Source organism: Coffea arabica, chromosome 5e, assembly GCF_036785885.1.
Source record: "Coffea arabica cultivar ET-39 chromosome 5e, Coffea Arabica ET-39 HiFi, whole genome shotgun sequence".
NCBI classification, from domain to species: Eukaryota; Viridiplantae; Streptophyta; class Magnoliopsida; order Gentianales; family Rubiaceae; genus Coffea; species Coffea arabica.
This window is the reverse complement of record NC_092318.1, coordinates 35,088,666-35,110,458: the sequence shown is the minus strand read 5'-3', so window position 1 is coordinate 35,110,458 and position 21,793 is coordinate 35,088,666. Positions and strand designations below refer to the sequence as shown.

At 35.4% G+C, this 21,793-nt stretch overlaps 1 pseudogene; it reads left to right on the top strand.

Annotated features, from left to right (window-relative positions):
* The first annotated feature begins 9,118 nt into the window (after positions 1-9,118).
* LOC113687389 (uncharacterized) lies at positions 9,119-21,142 on the top strand (annotated as a pseudogene).
* Positions 21,143-21,793: the final 651 nt, after the last annotated feature.

Genomic DNA, 21,793 nt, shown 5'->3' with positions numbered 1-21,793 from the left:
TGATGGATTATCATTTTGTCCTCCTAAGCTTCTTGTGGATTTCAATTGTTGGCATTTGCTGGTGTTCTAGTGTTGTATACTAGTTTGTTTAGAGCAATGTCCTTTAATGATTTTTACGAAGCTGCACAATGGACATGGGAGCTTGGACTGTTTCATTAAGCTTACATTCTTGTTTTTGTTGTAATCAGTGGTTATTGCTTGTAGTATGATCAGATGAACAAGATGTTGATTGTGACTATTTACAGACACTAAGCAATTTTCTCTTGGTGGAAACTGACCCTTGGAGAGTGCTCTGTTTTTTTTTGTCTGGAACCATAGTTGTCAAAAGAAGACATAGTTGTTAGAATCAATGTTGCAGACCTAACTGCGTAATGTTGGCAATAGCGGTGTTGGTGTTGCTGCAAGTTGTGTATTGATGTAAATTCCTAGGATAAAGGTTTCAGTTATGATTATTTTCTGATTCAAAAGGTGTGGGTATTGGTAATGGTTATACTGAGGTATTCTCCTTGGCTTTTTACTTAAGTTGATCATCTGCTTACATCAAAGACGAATTATTCTTTCTTCAATTTTGTGTCTTAAATGACTGCATGTTTTGTGGTATTCTGCTTGGCTTGTTGCTTAAGTTGGTCCTTAAAGAAGATGATAATTAGTTTTCGTTACCTGATACCAAATATCAAGTTGTTTGATGACCTGGCTGCACATTTTGTGGCAAAACTTATTTTTGGATTCTAGTTTATACAGCATAAATAAAGGTTGATTTGGAGAGAAAATTGCACAGCTTCCTAAGTTTTGGGTTTTGGAGAGGATGGTGCAGCACTTGAAGAACTCAAGTTTTGTATACTTGGACCATGAAAGTCGCCTTCTAAATTTCTTGGATTAGTCTTTACATATCCAGAAATAAAGCTTTTTACAGTTGCATCTTTTTGGTGTCTAGTTAACAAAATTACTTTCCGAGAATATAGCAACTGGCAAAAGCAAAAGCTTGACGGGCTAAATTGCTTGTTATGTTATTTTGCATTTGGGAACTGACCTTTTTGTTTGATATGCTACTTGCTATTAAGTAATATAGAGTCCTCCTTATGCTTTTGACTTCTACAAGTTGGTTATAGATGTGTGCATCATTTAACATTTGACTGACTGAGTGGTCTAAGCTTTGGATTTGTGGACATTCTTTCTTGGGTCATGATTGTCAGTCAACTCTTCAGTATTCAGCTTTTGGTAGTTCAGGAATCATGCTTAACGCCCCTCTTAAGTGCCATTTCAATATAGTGGAAAATTATCTACTACCATATGTATTATAGACTTTATGGTAAGACTTTGGAAATATCTTATCATGATTTGCAGATTGAAGATGGTTGTTGGCATGGTATTCTAATCCCTTGTACCTTGGAATAGTGCATCTTTTAGACAGTTGAATTGGCAGATGAATTTGGTTGAGATTCTTCTGCGTTATGTAACCATGCAACCATTTTATTTGTCAATTTAGTTAATATTTGCTAACATGTGCTGGCCGTAAATTGATAACTTAGCAATTAACTTCGGATAATTGTGTAATTAACTCTTTAATAAATTTTTTATTGCTTTTTTTTCCCCAATTTTAGGTTGAAATTCACTTGGGTATGAGTACTCCAATATATTCCAGTCTTCAGCCTTCTTGTACCCGCTGTTTTTCTGAACAACATGACTGTTGACGTCTCTTACTACTTGTTCCGTATGTTTTAATCATGAACATAACTCTGAGCTTGGTTTGAATGCTTGCCCATTGCAGGAATGCTGCCCAAACCAAAAATATGTGTTGGCAGATTATGAAGATAGAAGGTTATAGCGAAGAATTTCTGGACTTGGTATTCGATCATTTAGTGCAAAATGAGAAGCTGGGAAAAGCATTTATGGCAAAGGGTCAAAGACTTCGTTTGATTTTTCTCGAGAGGTTCAAGAAATATTGGGGTGTCGAATGAAGTACTTATTATGTGATGGCAGCGAGGATCGTTTATTGCCATGAATTTATTTGAGAGAGGAAGCAACAGAAACTGTGTTATAAGCAAGCATCACATTCTTGGAAAGTCTCTTCAGCTGCGTTGTGTTTTTTTTTTTTGTCATTATCTTTTGTATTTATAGGAAAACCACTTGCCTTGTTTTGGAAGTACTAGGTTTCCAGAATTCAGCTTAAAGTAATATACCAATTCCTTTGCACCCGTTTTTGTTATAAAGTAGTGAGATTAACAGCCAAGTAGCCATTTCAAGATTGTTAAACTGCTTTACAGCTGTTTGTGGCAAAATTCCATTGCTCTTGAAGTGGTGCGATGGTCATCAGCCAGCAAGTTTAGAGATGATGACGGTAAAATTCCTTTGCAGCGCTGCAGTGTCTTTTTGTTGATTCTTAGCCTATGCACTGATCTGTTGGTGGTTTATGTCATTCTTAGCCTGTGCACTGATCTGTTGGTGGTTTATGTCATTTTTCTTTAATAATCTGATATATGTTTCTTTTGGATAATATGACCCGCAGTTTCCATTTGGCTAAAACATTTGGTTGAAATATCTTTATTCATTGAAATTTTAAGCTACTTTCTGGTAGTTGTAGGAGTTCATTAGCACTGAGATTGTTAGCGTAAAAGAATAATTGTTGAATAACGAATCATTATACGATTCAAATTATGAGCTAATTCATTGAGATTATTTATGAGTTCAATTGATTCGTACTGAATTTTTTTTCCTTTTAAATTTTCTGCAGACCTAATGAAAATGAAATTTCAATCCAAAGAATAAGCTAGTAAACTTTTTGTTGCACTAATAAATGTTGAATTTCTGGATAATTTCATCAATAGATGTATATGATATGTGGAATTGTGGCACATAATTCTTTTGATGGCAATAGGTGCCTAGTTGATTAGTTTTAAAATTTGTGCATTTCACGAAAGATGTTGCCTCTAGTGCAGAGGTTACCTAATTTTTTCTTGTATCACTGATTTGAGACATCAAAGAAAATGTTGTGGTATCCAATTTGATAAAAGAGACGGTTCACCTCTTAATGATTTTTTTTTTTAAAGGAAGATCAAAAATCAATTCATCAGTGTCATTAATAATTTCATTTAAGAATTCGTGGTGTAATTTGAATAAATATTTTATAAAAATGATAATATGATTATAATGGATAGAAATTAAAAATAACTTGTAATGAGATGAATGCTTTGAAAATAGGAAAATGTTTGCAATATATGAACAAACAATAGATAAGGAAGTCAAAAACTATTTTCACTGACAAACCAAATACCGAAAAATTAGGAAAAAAGGAATTTGGAAAGTATTTTCACTAAATAACCAAACACCGGAAAATTATGGAGAAGTGATTTTCCAGGAAAATGAATATTTTCTGTCGAACCAAACGGACTCTTTATTAGGATCTTTTTCTTTTGCCAAATGTGGCAGTAACGAGGACTTGCCTGAGTCTTGAACTGTGAGGAAAACATTTGGTCATCTGGCATAATTTTTTTATGGAGCCTTCACTCCTAGCTTGTTAATCCCCTTAGTTACATCAAAATGGAATGTACCATGTTCTATTTCGTCTGAGATATAACTCGAATAATCTCTCTGTTTCCGGAACAATCAATATAATTGCAAACTTAGATATATTAATCCTCAAACAACTTGAGCTTATCTACTTTATTAGATTAACTTCGGCAAAGTTTAGGTCATGCATGACGTAGGTGTCAGGCACAGGGACTTAATTGCAATTGGATCGAAAGTTTAGAGGGCATTAGTGTAATTTGTAAGTGCTGACTCCCCCATTCAAAGCTGTAGGATGCCTGTACATTCCAAACCTTGGTTCAGCCACCACTTTGTTACCTTCCTTTACTATCCTTCCTTGCAACTTAATAGCTTGTTCCTGCAAATGAGCTATCTCTATGACTCCTAAGAGAGTGTTTGGCTTGAGCATTTGTACCATAGGCTTAATTTCCTCCTTGAGGCCACTTGTAAAGCTGGAAATAAAGTATTCTTCACTCAGGTTGGGATTTTGAATCAACATCAGTGTCTTCAATTCCTCAAACTTCTCCTGATAAGCCTCCACTGTGTTGGTTTGCTGCAATTTGTTGAATTCCTCCACAATGTCCCTACAACAGGTCCCCTTGAACCTCTGGCAAAGCAATTCCTCAAATTCTCTCCATGGTAGCCGTGGTTTCTCCAATTTGACGCCCTGAAACCACATATCAGCCTTCCCTTCCAAAAACATCTCCACCACCAGTAGCTTATGGTCCTCCTGGATTCTATGCAACATGAAGTATTTGTTGCATTTCCTGATCCACTCATGTGGATTCTCTCCCCCGAACAGGTGCAGTTCAAGTTTAGGAAGGGAATGGCCAGAGATCTTACCTAAGAATTCATAGTCCTTCGCCTCAGTTCCTGCTTCCAAATTCAACCTCTGGTGACTAGGTGGTGTTGGCAGCAATGGTGTTCGATCTCTCCCCATCTTAGCCTCATCACTTGTACTCTTCTCCTTGATCAACAATGTCTTCATCATCGAACTGAGTGCTTCGAATTTCTGTTCCATTCCAATCACAATCGAATCCATACGTTGATCTCTACCTGTCATTTCCCCTTTCACTTGCTGCTGTACACTTCTGACGTCCTCCATGACTTCCTGCAGCTTCTGTTGTTGCTTCTTGAGCTGATCCTCCAGAATCTTGAATCGAGTGCTTTCTGCCATTTGGGTTTCAGTAGCTAGCCAAGGATCGGTCAGCTCTGATACCAATTTGTCAGACCCTTGGCAATGTGATAGTAGGAGAATTGAGACCAGCATGCGTGGAAAGGTTTGAATGTAGAAGAAGAGAAATGAGAGGGAAAAGAGAGAGAGAGAGAGAAAGTGGAAGGGAGAGACAGAGAATTTGAGGGGAAATAAATGTGATTAACTTCCTGTCCCCAAATCTATTACATTGCCTGGATTTCTACACATTCAATGATTAAACAAAATCTTATTGGCAAGAATTTCCGTGCAACTAACTACTCTTTCAGCAAAATCAGTTATAACTAACTTTTAACAAATTGGCTCCATATGCAAAATTACACTAATGCCCTCTAAACTTTCGATCCAATTGCAATTAAGTCCCTGTGCCTGACAGTAGGCAGGATGATAATTAAACAATATTACTGATGTAATATAAATTTCATACTTAATTGCACCATGACCATGGTATTACAGTAGTATTTTCATTTGCTGCCATTGACAATGAATATAGTTGGAATTATTGGCCAACTATGTGGTTCAATTAATCCTTAGTATAACTACTATAATTATTTTAGTTTTGTTATCGGCCGACCTTAAATTTGAAAGTCATATTTGCCAGGCTGAACTCTTTTTATGACAATCTAGCTCCTTGCATTGTGGTTGTTACATTACATATAAGAATGGGTATCTAGAGGGGTAGCGAATGAGTATATAGCACTTGTGCGCCTATGGCTGCACTTTGTAAGTGGCATCATAAGGCTATATTGCCGCAATTAAGCAGCGCTACTGCAGTTTTGTTGAAAAGTTGCACTACACATTTGCCTTTTTGCATGGTTTTGAAAACCGAACCGGACTGATCGATTTGATCGATCGGACTGTGAACCGATCATAATTTTGATCCGATTCATCCCTCGAATTGATAGGACTTAAAAATCGATAATAATTGTTTGCACCTTACGAACCGAATTGAACCGTTGAACCAACAAATTTTTTATTTTTGTCTATTAAATTGAAAAAATTATATATATAAAAGAATAAGTTTTTTTAACCCTAAAGACTAATTATTAAATACCACATCCACTCATTTTCTTCTCATTTTTTTGCCTTTTATCAAGTTTGCATCTCTATTTTATATTTTCCTGACTTTCTCTAAAGTTCAAACTCCAAACTTCTTTTTTTTTTTAAGTTGCAATCTCTAAATCTAAAAAACGTGAATTAAAAATTTAAACTCACATGTCTAATTTTCATGGTCGCGAATTTTGTATAATTTTGAGAATATTGTGGTATTTTTGGGTTGGATTTAAGATTATTTTTTGATAGATACAATTGAGAGTGAAATGAAATTTATTTGTTGCAACTTATAATTTAAAATTTTTATTTGTGAAAATTTGAGTTCTTTGAAAATATTAAACTTTTCATCATATAATGTTTTAAATTAGTCCATTACATGTCTTATTTTGCATATATATATTTATATAAATTATTTTTCAAGAAATTTATTGAACTTTCTTTTTTCTAGGTTTTCTTCAGTAGAGAATTCATAAATATGGAAATTAGTACAACAAGCAACTAACTGAGTCTATCTCACAATGTAACTTCTCCTCTGGCACTTGTAAAACAAACAAAAGTGTCCCAACCTTTACAACGAGGACTAAAATATTCTTAGATTATAGAGTGAACACACGCATTCAGAAAATCTTATATGCCAAGCTAAAAAACGTACTCTTTTCAACAATGCTTGAAAATCAACCATCTAAGATGGAACCCACTAAATTCCACTGTCCAGCCAATTGCTGCTAAAAAACGTACTCAAGAAACCATTTTGGAGGTTATTACCAGTAGCCCGTTTGACTTTCTTATGCTCCTAATTTCCGTCTCCATGCCCTTTCCCCTATGACAAAAAAAGCCCTGCCGGTTTTTCATTTGCCTTTAGGGTCCGTTTGTTTCGGGTGAAAATGTTTTCCAGGAAAATATTTTCCTAATTTCCCGTGTTTGGTTGCACAAAAGTTACTGAAAACATTTTCCTATGTAAAATATTTTCACTCATCTTATGGAAAACAACTTCCCTTCCAAACTTACTGAAGTTGTTTTCCGAAATGCATGCATCCCGCCTGTAGTATGTTCCAAACTTACTGAAAACATCTTGTAATATGTTCTTTTTTTTTAGTGTAAACAGGAGAACTCGAACCCAAGACCTCTTCCTTACACTCCCTTCCCTGTACCACCCAACCCAACCCAACCCTCCCCCTAGTATATTCAAAATAAAAAAAAACCTCATCCTGCTCATGGAAAACATTTTACTTCCAACCAAACAGACCCTTAGTTGCCAAGGAAAACATTTTACTTCCAACCAAACAGACCCTTAGTTGCCTTCTTTTTCATTTTTATCATGGAATGTGGCTTGCAAGAACACTCTAGTCCTTAGCTACAAAACCTTTCAGCCACATTATTGGCTAGTTAGTACTTTTGAGTATTTTAATCATAGGTAAGCAAGAAATTTTCTTGAATTATGGGAAGCCCATTTCAGCCACATTGGTGTAAATTAGTATACTATTATTTTTGCAAAGGTAACATGATTTTTGAATAGTTTTCCTTTTCATTTTTCTTTCTTGGGTTCGTTATTATTTAATGGGCATAAGGGAAAGTAAAGAGAGAACAAATTAATTATATATTGTGGTTTTACAGAAAAGAATGAGAGTGTTTTTCAAAAATTAGTTTTTCAAATACAATAAAAATTCTAAAAAAGTACTCTAAAAGATAATATAAAAATTAGTTTAAATTTTTTAAAATTTTAAAAAATATCTCAAAATATATTTTAGAAACTCTTCTACTCTTAAATATTCCAAAAAATTTTCTAAAAATATTCCAAAATATAATCTAAAAACTCTACTACAGTAAAATTTTTTAAAAATACCCCCAAAAACAGCTAATCCAAACGGATTTTGTTCGGATTTTTCTGACCAGTGTTAATGGAACAAATTTTTCATTCATACAGTTACATTTATTGCACAGTTGCGTTCAGACACTTTCCCTACTTAATTTCACTATTCAAAAAAGCCAATACTTGGGGGCCGCTCAACCTCCAAGGTAGACAAACGATCTTCAGTTTTATGCCATTTTTTGGTTTTACCAATTGGGTATATATTTAAGATGAAAAACACCAAATAGCTGCATTGGTGATTTTGACTGAATATTTAGAATGACCACCTCTTTTCCTACTAGAAATTTTGGGCATTTTTAGTCTCCTTTTGGTGAAATTGCATTGTCTTGGGAGAATTGCCAGATGGTGTGGCTGGCGATTTGTGGCTTGTTGATATTACTCTGGGCAGTTTCTTTAGGCAAAAATACACTTGGGTTTGTCCTTAAATTCCAAGACCACATTTCTGAATGATAATGGAAGTAAGATCACTTTTTAATCTGTAAAGAATTGGTTCTCAGCATAGACAAATAGTTTGTCTGTGTCATTGAGTTATTGTGTATTTGAGGAGTGAGTGAGCTTTTAATACTTGGTTTTGGTTTTTGCAATTTTAGGTTCTAGGGTGCCTTCGAGGAAAAATGTCTTGTTGATTATTGCACACCCTGATGACGAGACAATGTGAGGTTGAGAAACAAAATTCATGTGTTGTACTTTTCACTGAAATTATTTTATTTGGACTACAAGCTTGTGTTGGATAGGATTTGTGTAGCATGCTCTAGATTTTAAAGTGCTATTCCTTTCCAAAAACTTGTGCTTTGCTGAAAATGGTTTATTGGATACATGATAGAGATTGAATCGTTACACTGAATAAATTTATGGTAGAGAACATTCTGAGCATTGGCTGACTTTGATCTCATGTATAAAATTTGTTAGGTTATATGCTGGCAACATTCCCTAAATAAGGAATGCAATAGTGCAAGGGAATTTTTTTCTTTGTATAATTTATAGAATAGTTTCCTTTCTTTTTTATTCAAATATTAAGAATCACAAGATTGTGGGTTTACTATATGCTTGTAACAGTACTTAATATCTATGCACGTTCTTTTCGCCAACAATCAATTACCTGACTTCAAGAGGCCATGATGTGTATGTTTTGTGCTTGTCAACTGGTAATGCACTACTACAGACTTGTAATTTCCTAGTTGCTTATATAACTAGGACATTTAATTGAGCCAAGAAACTTCCTTTGTCTCCTCTGCCATGGCTCGTGTTTCAGTTAGGGTGGTTAAACTGGCTAGGCATATAATGATAAACAAGGCTGAGTGTAGTAGCAAAGACAAAGTTCTGATTTGACTAGATGTGTAATCTTACTACATGGGGAATGATTTTCTGGTCGTGTCCTGAACCTGGCAATCGCTTTGCAGTGCAAAAGGTTGCAGCTTGCAGATGCAGAAATTTTTAATTGATTTGTCTCCTTGATAATGGGGATGGGTATATGTTTCTAATTGTATGATTTTTCTAATTACATTGGCTGTAGTCTTAGTCCATTTTGAAGTTCTTTTAATGTGGTAACTAGTCTTCTATATAAGATGGCCTTGGAAGTTCAATAGTCTTGACACTGTTATCAGCAGTTGGTTTTTCCACTATAAAGGTTTCAAAAGTTGTCTCTTTTGTAGGTAATGTAGACGGTTTTGGGAACATCAAGAAAGAAGAGCTATACCGACCATCTGCTGTCTTGAAGGTATTTTGATGTTGAATTGGAAATCCTATTACTTTGGCTTCAGTATGTAGCTGGGTGGCCGGACTAGAGATCTCTTACATCCATACTAGCCACTTTATTTTTGGGGTCTGTAGTACTATGTCAGATTTCTATTGTCACCAGATTAATGTTAGCATTCTACATACTATCTAGATGTACAGTTCCATGGTTGATATTTTACTTGGGCTTTGGTCTTCTAACTAATTGGAAGTATTTTATGCATTGCAGGTGCCATCCCATAAGTGAAGGTTGTGGACCACCCAGATTTGCAGGTACTTGTCTGAAGTATCTTTAGAGGATTTGATATTGGTCTATTGTTTTCCTTGTGACATATTATGCCAAAGATTTAATAGAATTTGGTTTCTGCATGTAGGATGGTTTTCACAAGGTCTGGAACTGTAACTTATTGGAAACTGAAAACTAAGAAAAAAGGGAGAGAAAATACTCTTCTTCATATCTCTAGACTACACAATGTACAAATATATATATACACAAGTGTAACTTAATTTAAATCCTAAAATCATGCTAGCCTAAATCAATCTATTGCCTAATTAATATCTGATACTATAATCAAAACAAATCTAATCTAATCTTTCCTAATACTTACAATAGCAAATCTTTCTGTAATCATATATCTTCAACACTCTCCCTCAAGATGGAGCATAGATGTTAATCATGCCTATCTTGCCACAAATATAATCAATTCTCAGACCATTTAGAGATTTAGTGAAAATATCAGCTAACTACTCTCCAGTTCTCACATGACTGGTTGAGATCAAGTTTTGCTAAATTTTTTCACGAACAAAGTGGCAATCAATTTTGATATGCTTTGTTCTCTCATGAAAAACTGAATTTGATGCTATATGAAGGGCAGCTGGATTGTCACGCCATAACTTCATTGGAAGTGAATTATTGATTCCCACCTCACACAATAATTGGTGTATCTATATAAGCTTACGAGTGGATTGTGCCATAGACTGATATTCAAACTCTGCACTAGAGCAAGATACTACATTTTGTTTCTTACTTTTTCACGATACCAGATTACCTCCAACGAAAACATAATATCCAGTTGTAGATTTTCGATCAATTTTAGAACCTGCCCAATCCGCATCTGAGAAGCATTCAACATGAGAATGGCCATGATTACCATATAGTATACCACGTTCCGGAGTTCTTTTAAGATAACATAAGATTTGCTCTAAAACTGCCCAATGGGTGGTTCTTGGTGAGAATATAAATTGACTCACATTACTAACCGGATATGCAATGTCCGAATGAGTCACAGTAAGATAATTCAATTTTCTGACTAACCTCCGGTACATTTCAAGATCTGAGAATAACTCCCCACCATCTGCTGTAAGTTGCATGTTGGGAATCATTGTTGCACTACATGGCTTAGCACCTAACTTTCCTGTTGCTTTCAAAAGATCAAGGACATACTTCTTTTGGCATAAGAAGATACCTTGTTTACATCTTGTAAGTTCAATGCCTAAAAAGTATTTCAACATATCCAAATCTTTCGTCTGAAAGCGCAATTGAAGAAAATTTTTAAGGGCTGCAATAGCTGCATTGTTACTACCAGTAATAACAATATCATCAACATAAACCACTAATAGGATAATACCAACTTCAGATTGTTGATAAAAGACAGAATGATTAGAATTATACTTCTTCATACCAAACTTTTGAACCACCTCACTGAATCTCCCAAATCAAGCACAAGGACTCTGTTTTAAACCATATAATGACTTCCGGAGTCTACAAACCTTACCAAACTCCCCCTGAGCAACAAATCCAGGTGGTTACTCCATATAAACTTCCTCTTGTAAATTTCCATGAAAGAATGCATTCTTAACATCTAACTGGTACAAAGGCCAATTATTAGTAGCAGAAAGGGAAATAAATAATCGAACAGATGTAAGTTTTACCACTGGAGAAAACGTGTCTGAGTAATCCACCACATATGTCTGAGCATACCCTTTTGCAACAAGACGAGCTTTGAGGCGAGCAACAGAACCATCAGGATTGACTTTAACAGCAAACACCCATTTACAACCAATAGGTTTCTTACCTGTTGGTAGATGAACCAAGTCTCATGTACCATTATTATCTAGAGCCATCATTTCTTCCTCCATAGCAGTCTGCCAACCAGGATGTTCCAAAGCCTCAGATAAGCGTTGAGGAAGAGATATTGAATCTAAAGAAGTAGTAAAACAACGCAAGGAGAGAGACAAATGGTCATATGAAACAATGATGAAACTGGGTAAGTGCACTGTCTTTTACCTTTCCTTAAAGCAATAGACAAATCAAGACTGGAATCTAGAGCTGAGGAAGCGATGGATCAGGACTCGAATCTGTAGACAGAGAAGATGGTAGAGGATGTGAGTCTATGTGTTGAGGACGACGAGAATACACTTGAGTGATCGGTGGTCTGGTAGAAACAGTTGTTGTAACAGTGTAGACTAAAATATCATTTTCCTCCTCCTGACTACTATAGACATTAGACTCAAGAAAAAATGGATGTGTCTCAAAAAATGTAACATCAGCTAAGACTAAATAACGATCTAAACTTGGAGAATAACATATATACCCTTTTTGAAGACGTGAATAACTAAAAAACACACACTTGAGAGATTTGGGATCTAATTTAGACACCTGAGGATGGGTATCACGAACAAAACAAGTACACCCAAATATATGTGGTTCAATGAGAAATAAAGATTGGGTTGAAAACAAAATTGAATAAAGAATCTCACCAGCAAACACAGAAGATGGCATGCGATTAATTAAAAAAAAAGCTGTTGAAACAGCATCTGCCCAAAATTGCTTAGAAACCTTCATATGAAATAGAAGGGCTCTAACAACTTCTAATAAGTACCTATTTTTCCTTTCAGCAACACCATTTTGTGGTAGTGTGTCAGGACATGAAAATTGGTGAAGGATTCCATTTTCTGACATATACGGATTAAAGAGTTTAAAAAAGTACTCTTTGGCAATATCACTTCGCAAAATGCGGACACGCACATTGAATTGTGTTTTTATTTCAGTACAAAAGGAACAAAAGATACTAAATAAATCTGAACGACTTCTCATTAAATATAACCAAGTAACACGAGAGTAGTCATAACAAAAGTGACAAAATACTTAAAACCAGACTTAGATACTATTGGACAAGAGCCCCAAATATTAGAGTGCACTAATTCAAAAGGGGATGTAACCCGTTTATTGACTCAAGACAAGTAGGGCAAATGATGATGCTTGGCAAATTGGCATGACTCACAATGTAAATGGGATAAATTCTGAAATCTTGGACACAACTTCTTCAAGGTGGGTAGAAATGGATGACCCAAACGACAGTAAATTTCAAGAGGAGTCAAGGTAGAAGAACATGCAACAGGTTTCGGTACTTTCGATGAAGGGGTTTCAAGTGTATACAGGCCGCCAGACTCACGTCCTTTATCAATAATCTTCCCCGTCATAAAATCCTGAAAATCATAATATTCAGGAAAGAATGAGACAGAGCACTTGAGAGCTTTTGTAATTTTACTAACTGAGAGTAGATTAAAAGAAAAATTAGGTAAGCATAAAACTGAATATAAGGGGATAGATGACATAGGAATTGCTATACCAGAACCCATAACTGAAGCACATGACCCATCAGCCAAAGTAACATTCGGATGATTTTTATTAGGATTAAAAGAGAAGAGAATACCTTTATTATTGATCATATGATCTGTTGCACCGGAATCGATGACCCATTTGTTAGAAGATGACACAAGGCATGTAGTAGATTTACCTGAGTGATCAATAGAAGGAGGATTGGTACTAGAAGATGGGTTAGCAGATTTTTGTGAGGCCTGAAACTCAGTAAAGCGGGCAAACTCATCAGCAGAGATGAGTATGGATTTGTCAGAAGCCACATAATTGTTTTCCTGGGTTGCGAAATTTGCAAACGGCTGCTGTTAAGGTCTATCATGAAAGTCTCAACATATACGTATGATATGGCCTGGTTTCTTACAGTGATAACAGACTCGTTGATTTGAGTAGTATTGTCCATGACCAACAACTCCATCAGTCCCATTTTTGCCATTGTTTCTACCATTATTTCCTCGACCAATTCCACTTCGACTCACGAGAACACTAGTAACATTGGAAGTAGACAAAGATCCCTCGGTTCTCAACACTCGTGTAAAAGTGTCATGGAGGGAAACAATCTCTGGGTTAGAAAGAATTTGTGTTCGAGCAGCATCAAATTCAACTGGTAATCCTGCAAGAAAACTCATTACATCCATTTATTCCCATTGAAACTGTTGAGTTTTTACATCAGTACTAAAAGAAAGGAGAGAATTCAATTCTTCATACACACGTTTAAAATTCATAAAATATTCTGTAAGGGATCTCTGCTGTTTTTCCGGACGGTAAAATTCCTTGCAAATATCATATGTATGATTTAAATTACCCTTACCAAAATACAAAAAGGCCAAATAATCCATAAGATCTTTAACAAGCTCGCAATGATTGATGAGACTGACTATCTCATTATCAATAGAGTTTCGGATTTGCAAAAATAATTTTACATCTTCCTTTAGCCAAACTTTCTTTTCTTCCCCATCAACGGGTGGGTCATCAGTGAGATGATCATCTCTATCAATGCTACGCAGATATATCCGAATAGTTTTACTCCAATCCAAAAAAATTTTCCCACTCAGTTTGTGTTCAGTAATCTTTGATGTTGTAGCAATAACATCAGAAATTACTGTTTTCATTTCTTTACTACTACCTTTTATATCTACCATTATAATTCACACAAGAAAAAACTAAAAGTGACTTAATAGGGTCACGTCAAAAAATAAACTGATAACAAAGCCTAAAGTTCTGATACCATAAAAACTAAGAAAAAATGAAGAGAAAATACTCTTCTTCATATTTCTGGACTACACAATGTACAAATATATATATACACAAGTGTAACCTAATTTAGATTCTAAAATCATTCTACTCTAAATCAATCTATTTCCTAATTAATATCTGATACTATAATCAAAACAAATCTAATCTAATCTTTTCTAATATTTACAATAGCAAATCTTTCTATAATCACATATCTTCAACAGAAACGATTATTAAGGTGGAAGTTGATTCTAATGCCATTGATGTGGTAATCTTTCATCTATTTTATTGGCCAACTTCTTAACTTTTAGCTTGTTTACTACTTTGTGGCATGATCCGTTGTCATGCTTATGAGTGCCCCGGTGTACCTGGTAATGTAAATGGTTAATTCTAAGTTATCTAGAGATTAATGCTCATTTCACTCTCCTTTTGGCTTCTCAGATAATAACTTTTGACAATTATGGTGTTTCTGGTCATTGTAATCACTGTGATCTACATCAGGGAGTGCTAAGTAGCTCGTGACTTATTTGTCCTGTTACCATAATCACAGTAATGTAATCACTGTTTTTCTCTGGAAGATAAGAACCATGTATTTGCTGATTACAAAGTCTGAATTTTGGTTTTTTATAACAGAAAGCTTTTGCAAAATTCTTCCCAACAAGTTGAAGCCTGGGAGCTTGTAAGTTACAATATCTTTCTTGCAGTAGCGGAGAATTTATTTCTTTGATGGTTGTTAAATTATTCATGAGCTGCTCCAACTACGACTTAGTTGTACCAAGAATAGCAAATAGAATCAGAGGCCTTGTTTGTCATAGTAGAGTGACCTAGTCTTGTAGTTAAGTATGTTATTATGATATGCAATTTTGAAAGAATTTTTGCTCCTTCTCTCTTAACTTCCTTCAAGAAACCTCATCTTGCAAAATGTTTCTATTTATTATTTTCCCCTATGTCCTTCAGCCCTGTCTCTTGGCCCTCTCTGATTCCTCCTTTTTCTTCCCATGCATAGTCACAATTGTTTCCATCCACTGGACAGTCACCCCTTTCACTTCTTTTTCCCTGCTATGATTTTGGATTGATGTTGGTTTTATCTCCTGGTCTGATCTTTTACGTGTGCTTCCCATGGAAGCTTAGATCATATGCATTTTCTTCTGATTTTATTGCATTGTTAATGCTTAGCTTCTGGGAGATGCAGTTTGAAAATAGAGTGTGAGACTTAGGGATGAATGGGATTTGGGAGTAGTCTGTCATTAGGTTTAGATTTGCTGGTGGTTGCTGGGCAGCAGAATCTATATTTTTATTTTCTATGTGGAAGTGTTTTATTTGTTACTTGGAACATATGAACATACATACAAGTTGTAGCTATTCAGCTATTTTCATTCTCACTAGTTGAACAGGACACTGGTGATCTTAGCATCTTGTGCATTTGACCATGAGTCTGTCAAGGTCCTCCATCTGTTATTAGACCTTTTGTTGTAAATGCCTTCCTGTTTCTCACTTTCCTCTTAAGATTTGTCCTAAGGAAGTGACAGGGCATTTTATTTTAGTTTCATTTTCTATAGCTTCTACAACCTTAAATCATGGGTTTTGTTGTTGGAATACCCAGGTTAGTAACAACATATTGCGCAAATACAGTTGACCAGTAGATATTTGGCTATCCATTTTATTAGCCAGACAATGTCTAAACAGAGAAATGCAATCTTTGCTAAATGAAAGTCCCTTTAAAAGCTATGGTACAATGGCCCGACCAATGGATATGGTATGCGTGCTACTATATCCTAAAAGGAATAAAAAGGAGAGTTGGCTTATGAACAGTAGTCATGGTCCCCTATGGACACCTGGACTAGGTGGCTGAATATGGAATATCAGGTGAACATTTGAATTGTTGGGGCTAGGACTGAGTTGGGATGCGCGGCTGGTAGGTGATGTGGCAATGTGATTTTACTAGCTAACCCTTATCTCCCAATTTTACCCTTTAACTAGTTATTGATGTGAGCTTGTAGGCTTGGCTATTGGGTCTTTTCATAATGCTACAGTTGGATGCTAGATTGAGATCCATCAGTGCGATTGGCTGCTCCATCTTCTGTTCCAACCCTATCGTAAATAAGTCCAAGAACTTCTCCATCATCTATGAAATCTAAAACCAACCGAATTATGCAGAAAATTTAGAGGCAATTCAGTTAAAAGATTGACTCCCCACATGGATAGCAATTGGTGTGTACAAAGCTCAATACTCCCAAGATGTTTCAATTGTCAAACAGAAATTCCAATACCCTCCAAACTACATGTTCCGTCTTCCCTCCATTTGACTCCTCCGCTACTTAGTCCCAACTCTCTTCTGTCCAAAATCTTTTCAAAGCTTTCAAATCATCTTCTTTGGCACTCATTTCTTTTTACCCTTTTTTTTCCTTCATTGTTCTTAAAGTAGTTGAGATTATAAATGGTTCAAATTGTGGGTATTTGATATTGCAACAAGCTTATTTCAAATGTGCATATGAGTGCTTTGACAAAAGAATAAAGCTTCAGGAGATAAGGAAGCATTGAAATCTCCGTGTTCTTCAAGCTCAGAATCGTATTGAATGTGAGATGGCCAAGTTTGTTTTCTCTCACCTCCGGTAAAACTCTTTTTTCTTTCTATTTGATTCGTTTATGTTTATCCTTTTGTTATGGCATTTAAATTATACCAAGTTTCAGGCTTTTCCAGTTGTTCTTCTGCTCTTAAGATGCTCTTTGGATTCTTCTAGCATTCTTTGCATGCATATTTCTGATTTATTGCTGGGCCCAATTACTGCTCTAATACTGATAGTAGGGAAAATAGGGCCATTGGGGTGATTTTGGGGCAATTCCTCAATGCGTATTGTTTTCACAGCACACACTATTTTCAAGTACCTATTGCTTTGGATTTTTTGATTAGTTTTATTACAAATTTTTGATCGTTTATATGCTCTAAATTTGAACCTAGAAGATAATGCTTATGTCAGGTTCTTAATTATTTTCGGTCAAATTTTTATCCACCCTTGGAAGCTGCTTTCTTCTTTACTTTGCCTGCCTTATTTGGTTGGTTGGGTTCAAGTATTTTGTGTCCTTAGAGCCAAATATGTTTTTAATCTTTTGCTGGATTTCTGCTTTTGAGGCCTTCAGACATAACGATGAGTCCAAGAAGTTCTTCCATTGCATTTTGGTAAACTTGAAATTTTGTCTCTGTTTTCAGCATTTCATTTGCATTCTGCAGTTTATTTGTTGTTTCTCTTTCTCCCACATTTAGTGCTTTCTTATTAGTCGAAATTTAGGATGGAACTTGGCAAACTATCAAAAGAAACTGCATAGTAGCTTGAAATTTTGCAGGTATATACTATCATTCTTAACCAGTTTTCCTTAAAAGAATTGCATCATTCCCCATCTTCCAAGGGACTGAACCTCTTACGTAATAGTCATTTTGCATGACTTAGTTCAAGTCAAAGGATAAATTTTCCTTATACTCTATGTTCCTATCATTTGATAATATAGAGGGAGCTCTTTGATTTGTATCCACTTACTACATGCTAATTGTTTTAAAAGGCTTGATTGGAAAGCTATTAGTTGGGTGGTCTCACCCCCTACCTTAGGGTCTCTTGTCACCGTTGAAGCTCAAAGGAATGTAGTTTCAGGAATGCTTAATAGTTGCGAAGATAATGAACATGATCAATATGATATTTATGGATTAAATAATGAAGTGATTGGTAATGCATGTGCTCCACATATGTGATGCATGTTCAAAATGTCATTTATTAATTACTCGAAGTTTGTAATTATAATTCTCTGAAGTGACTTTTTGTGAATAAAATTTGTTGAAGTTTGTGTTTTGCTCCTTTATGACCCCAATTTGCTTCCATCTATGCTACAAGCTCGTACATGTGCCAGCATGTATTGATACTGATTTTACCTGTGCACCAACTGCAATCGTTTGTAGAATGTTATCTTCAAGATCAGTCGGTGTGGCAATACATGAAGTGACAATGGTGCATTTATGCTTTTAATGCACTAAAAGAAATGCTGGAGTTTGAAATCTGACGTTTATATGTTGACGGAATGAACAAATGCTGGAGTTTTGGGTAGTTTCTTGAGACAAGATACCATATCTGTGTGTTCAAAGAATTTGATGAGAATGCCTAGAGAATTATTACAGTTTTTGACCATGTATACTTGCATAGATTATACTCTTTCTGGGCACCGTCATGCAACGCGTGAAGTCCAAATAAACTAGTTCACATCTAATTGGAGGTAGAACAGATTAATATTTTTTTTTCCTTGCAAGATCTTACATGATTTTCCTTAGAAGAGCTTTTTTTTTGGGTATATTTACATTTAATGTTTTTCTGTTTTTTCCTCTAACTGGCTTCAATAATCTTTCGTGTATTCTCATTTGTCTCATCTTAATTGCCAATGCAGGTTTCGGAAGCTTTTTGTGTCATTTTCAAGCTACACTTGCGTAAACACTCTTAGGGTGCGTTTGGTACCCCATAGAATTGGGGTTTAGAATTAGAATTGGAACCCTAATTCTAATTCTTATGTTTGGATGCTGCCTTTTCCATAGAATTAGCATTGAATTCTAATTCCAAGAGGTTTCAATTCCATGAATTGAATTCTTTATCAGACCAAAAGAATTCTGATTCCAATTCCACGTCTAAACCCTAAAAAATGGGTTTACATACGGATCCAATGTGGGTAAAAAATAAAAATCGGGTCAAGTTTATTCACATCCCTCTTTCTGTCTAATTCCCCGCTTTTGCTCGGCTCAATGGCTCTTGCTCTCCACTGCCGCTTCCATCTCAACTTTAACATTTTGCCTCTCGCACCACCATCACCCCCATTGCCCTTCGCTCCTCCGATCATCCCTCTACCCTTCACCACTCCTGCCAACCCTCCGAGTGCTCTCTTCTTTGGAGATTCCTATATTCTGGGAAGGTGAAAGCGAATTCATCCGCTTTTCTCCGCTTGAGCTGGAATTTTGTGACGGAATTGTGGTTGAACTTGACTATGATTCTGGCAAATTGGCCACCAGATTTGTTCAAAGACGGAGAGTTTATTGTCATGCGTGGATAAAGTTGGTTTCAGTTTCCTTTTCTTCTTCTTCTTTTTTCTTTTTTCCCCTCTTGTTATTTTTACTATCATTGTGCCTATATTTCGTGTTTTACTTTGTGTAGATACTGGATTCCTGATTTTGGGATTAAAGAGAGGATTGATCATATCCTTTCAGCTCTGGTAAGAATTTCTTCTTTTTCTCCATTAGTTCATTTTTTGTATTATTTTAATTTGACTGATTCCTTGTTACTTGGTTAATGGGGTAAATTTACTTGATTTCGATTCCTTGTATCTCTGTTTCTTGATTTCTCTTTAATTTGATCAATGAACTCATGATAAACCTTTTTTTCAATTCAAGGTAATGAATAGTTTCTGATGTTAGAATCATATGTTTATGGATGAGTTCTTTATCTCAGTGCTCCGCAATTTACTTAGTTTCTGCAAAGTTGGTTGTGGAATTATGGTGTGTAGTTGATTGTGGAAGACGAATTCTATTAACTGATGACCGCTGTTTTACTACTTCCTTAACTTGGATTTGCTCCTGGATGATTATTCTTTTTGATGATTTTAGTACAATTGCTTAAGTTTGCAAGTGGCTGCTGAGCGTGTCCTTGTTCTGAATACTGTGAGATCCAAGCTGCCTTTCGTAGTTACTACTACAGATGATGCCAAAGATTCTGTAAAGGAGGAAATTCGCTTGAGGTGAAAACTTTTTGAAATTTTTTGACCATGGGCTTATGTTTTGCTTATCTCTGCAGATTGCTGTTAGTTATCTTGATAATTGATATTTTAACCTTTCTGGTCAAGTTGTGCATTTCTTAATATGATTGAAGGTCTGCTTTTGTTTCTGCTTCCTCTCACTAATTTGTGGTGCTGTGACTGGAGTGGGTTTGAGTTCAATTATTTAAATCAAAAGCCTGCGGTATGCTACATAATTTTCTTTAGAATTGCATAAGTTAACTACTTGAGATAATTGATGTTACTCTTTTTTTTTTCACCCCCCCTTTTTTGACATTGAAGTCCAATTAACCATAGAATGAGAAGATGAATTTGACCATGAAGTTTAGTCGCTAAACCATATAGTCAAATCTAGCTGAAAATTTGTGTATAGCCTCAGTAAATGTCATCACAAGTTCTGGTGTGAACCCTTGATGGAAATCAAGTTAACCTGGTTTCAACTGATGTTCCTTATTTTCTTTTCGTGCAGGATGAGTCTCAGGACCATATAAAGAGGTAGCAGCTTCATGAACTAGCCATGCTGAACTCAAATTTTAGAGAAGAGAGTCCAGGACCAAGTGGCAGCGTGTCACCTTTCAATACTAGTGGAATGAAACGTCCCAAAACTCGGCGTTGAAATGTTGTATCTGCTGCTTCATTGAAGTACTTTCTCTTGACCTCTGATCCGCAGAGTTATGCCTGAACATATACAATTTGTGGCTATCAACTCTCCTTATGGCTCAATGCGCAGCTACCTAAGTGAAGAATTGATATGAACAGACAAAGGGGTATTTGGAGATATGCGTTTTTGGCTGGATTTTTTTTGTTTTTAAGTTTTTATTTATTTACTGAAGAACATAAAACAGAGACAGAAACAGGACAAGGCGGTTGGAGTAAGGGTGGAAAAGGGAGAAACAGAAATTCGTTTATACAGTTGGTCTCTTGAGTTAGGATTTATTTGTAACTGACAGTTTTTAGCTTTTTGGTTTATACAGTTGAAGCATTTGATCAAGTGTTTTTGTTACCTTTTTATCATGCCATTGGTACTTAATGGAGGAGTTTGAGTGTTAGTTGTGCATAGCTATTTTGATTGATGAAATCTTTTTTGAATTTTGCATAAGTATTAGAAATAAGAAAGAATTTTGCTTTATTATAATATATCAAAACACAATCGAAAATACCACGGCTGAGATGGGGAAATATTTCTCCACAAAAAGGGATAATGGATCAAAACATGCTAAAAGAAATGCTCACCAAAGAAATTGATATAAAAGTGAGAAAAAATAAATTATTAAAGGCACAAATTGGTTTTTTCTTTTAAATCTTTAGTAAAAATTAGCTAAATGTAAGAAAAAAAGAAATTATTATATAGAAAAAAGAAAAAAGAAAAATTTTATGTAAGCAAATTTTCTTGAAAACAATTCTAATTCCTAATGAATTCTTCTCTCATGCAAACAAAGAATTTGGAATTTCAAATAAATTCCGTATCAATTTTATGCATTTCCCAAACGAAAGAATTGGAATGACTTGGAATTCCAATTCTATAGAATTTTGATTCTAATTCAATTCTAATTCTACAGAACCAAACGCACCCTTAAGATGATGAACTATTACCATTAGGCATACCTACGAGCGCGGAGGTGGCTTTGGTCTCGTGGTTAAGGTTGAGATCTCAAGAATTAGAATTCTTAAGTTCAAATTTCCGCAAGAATTAGAAGTTTTAAATTCA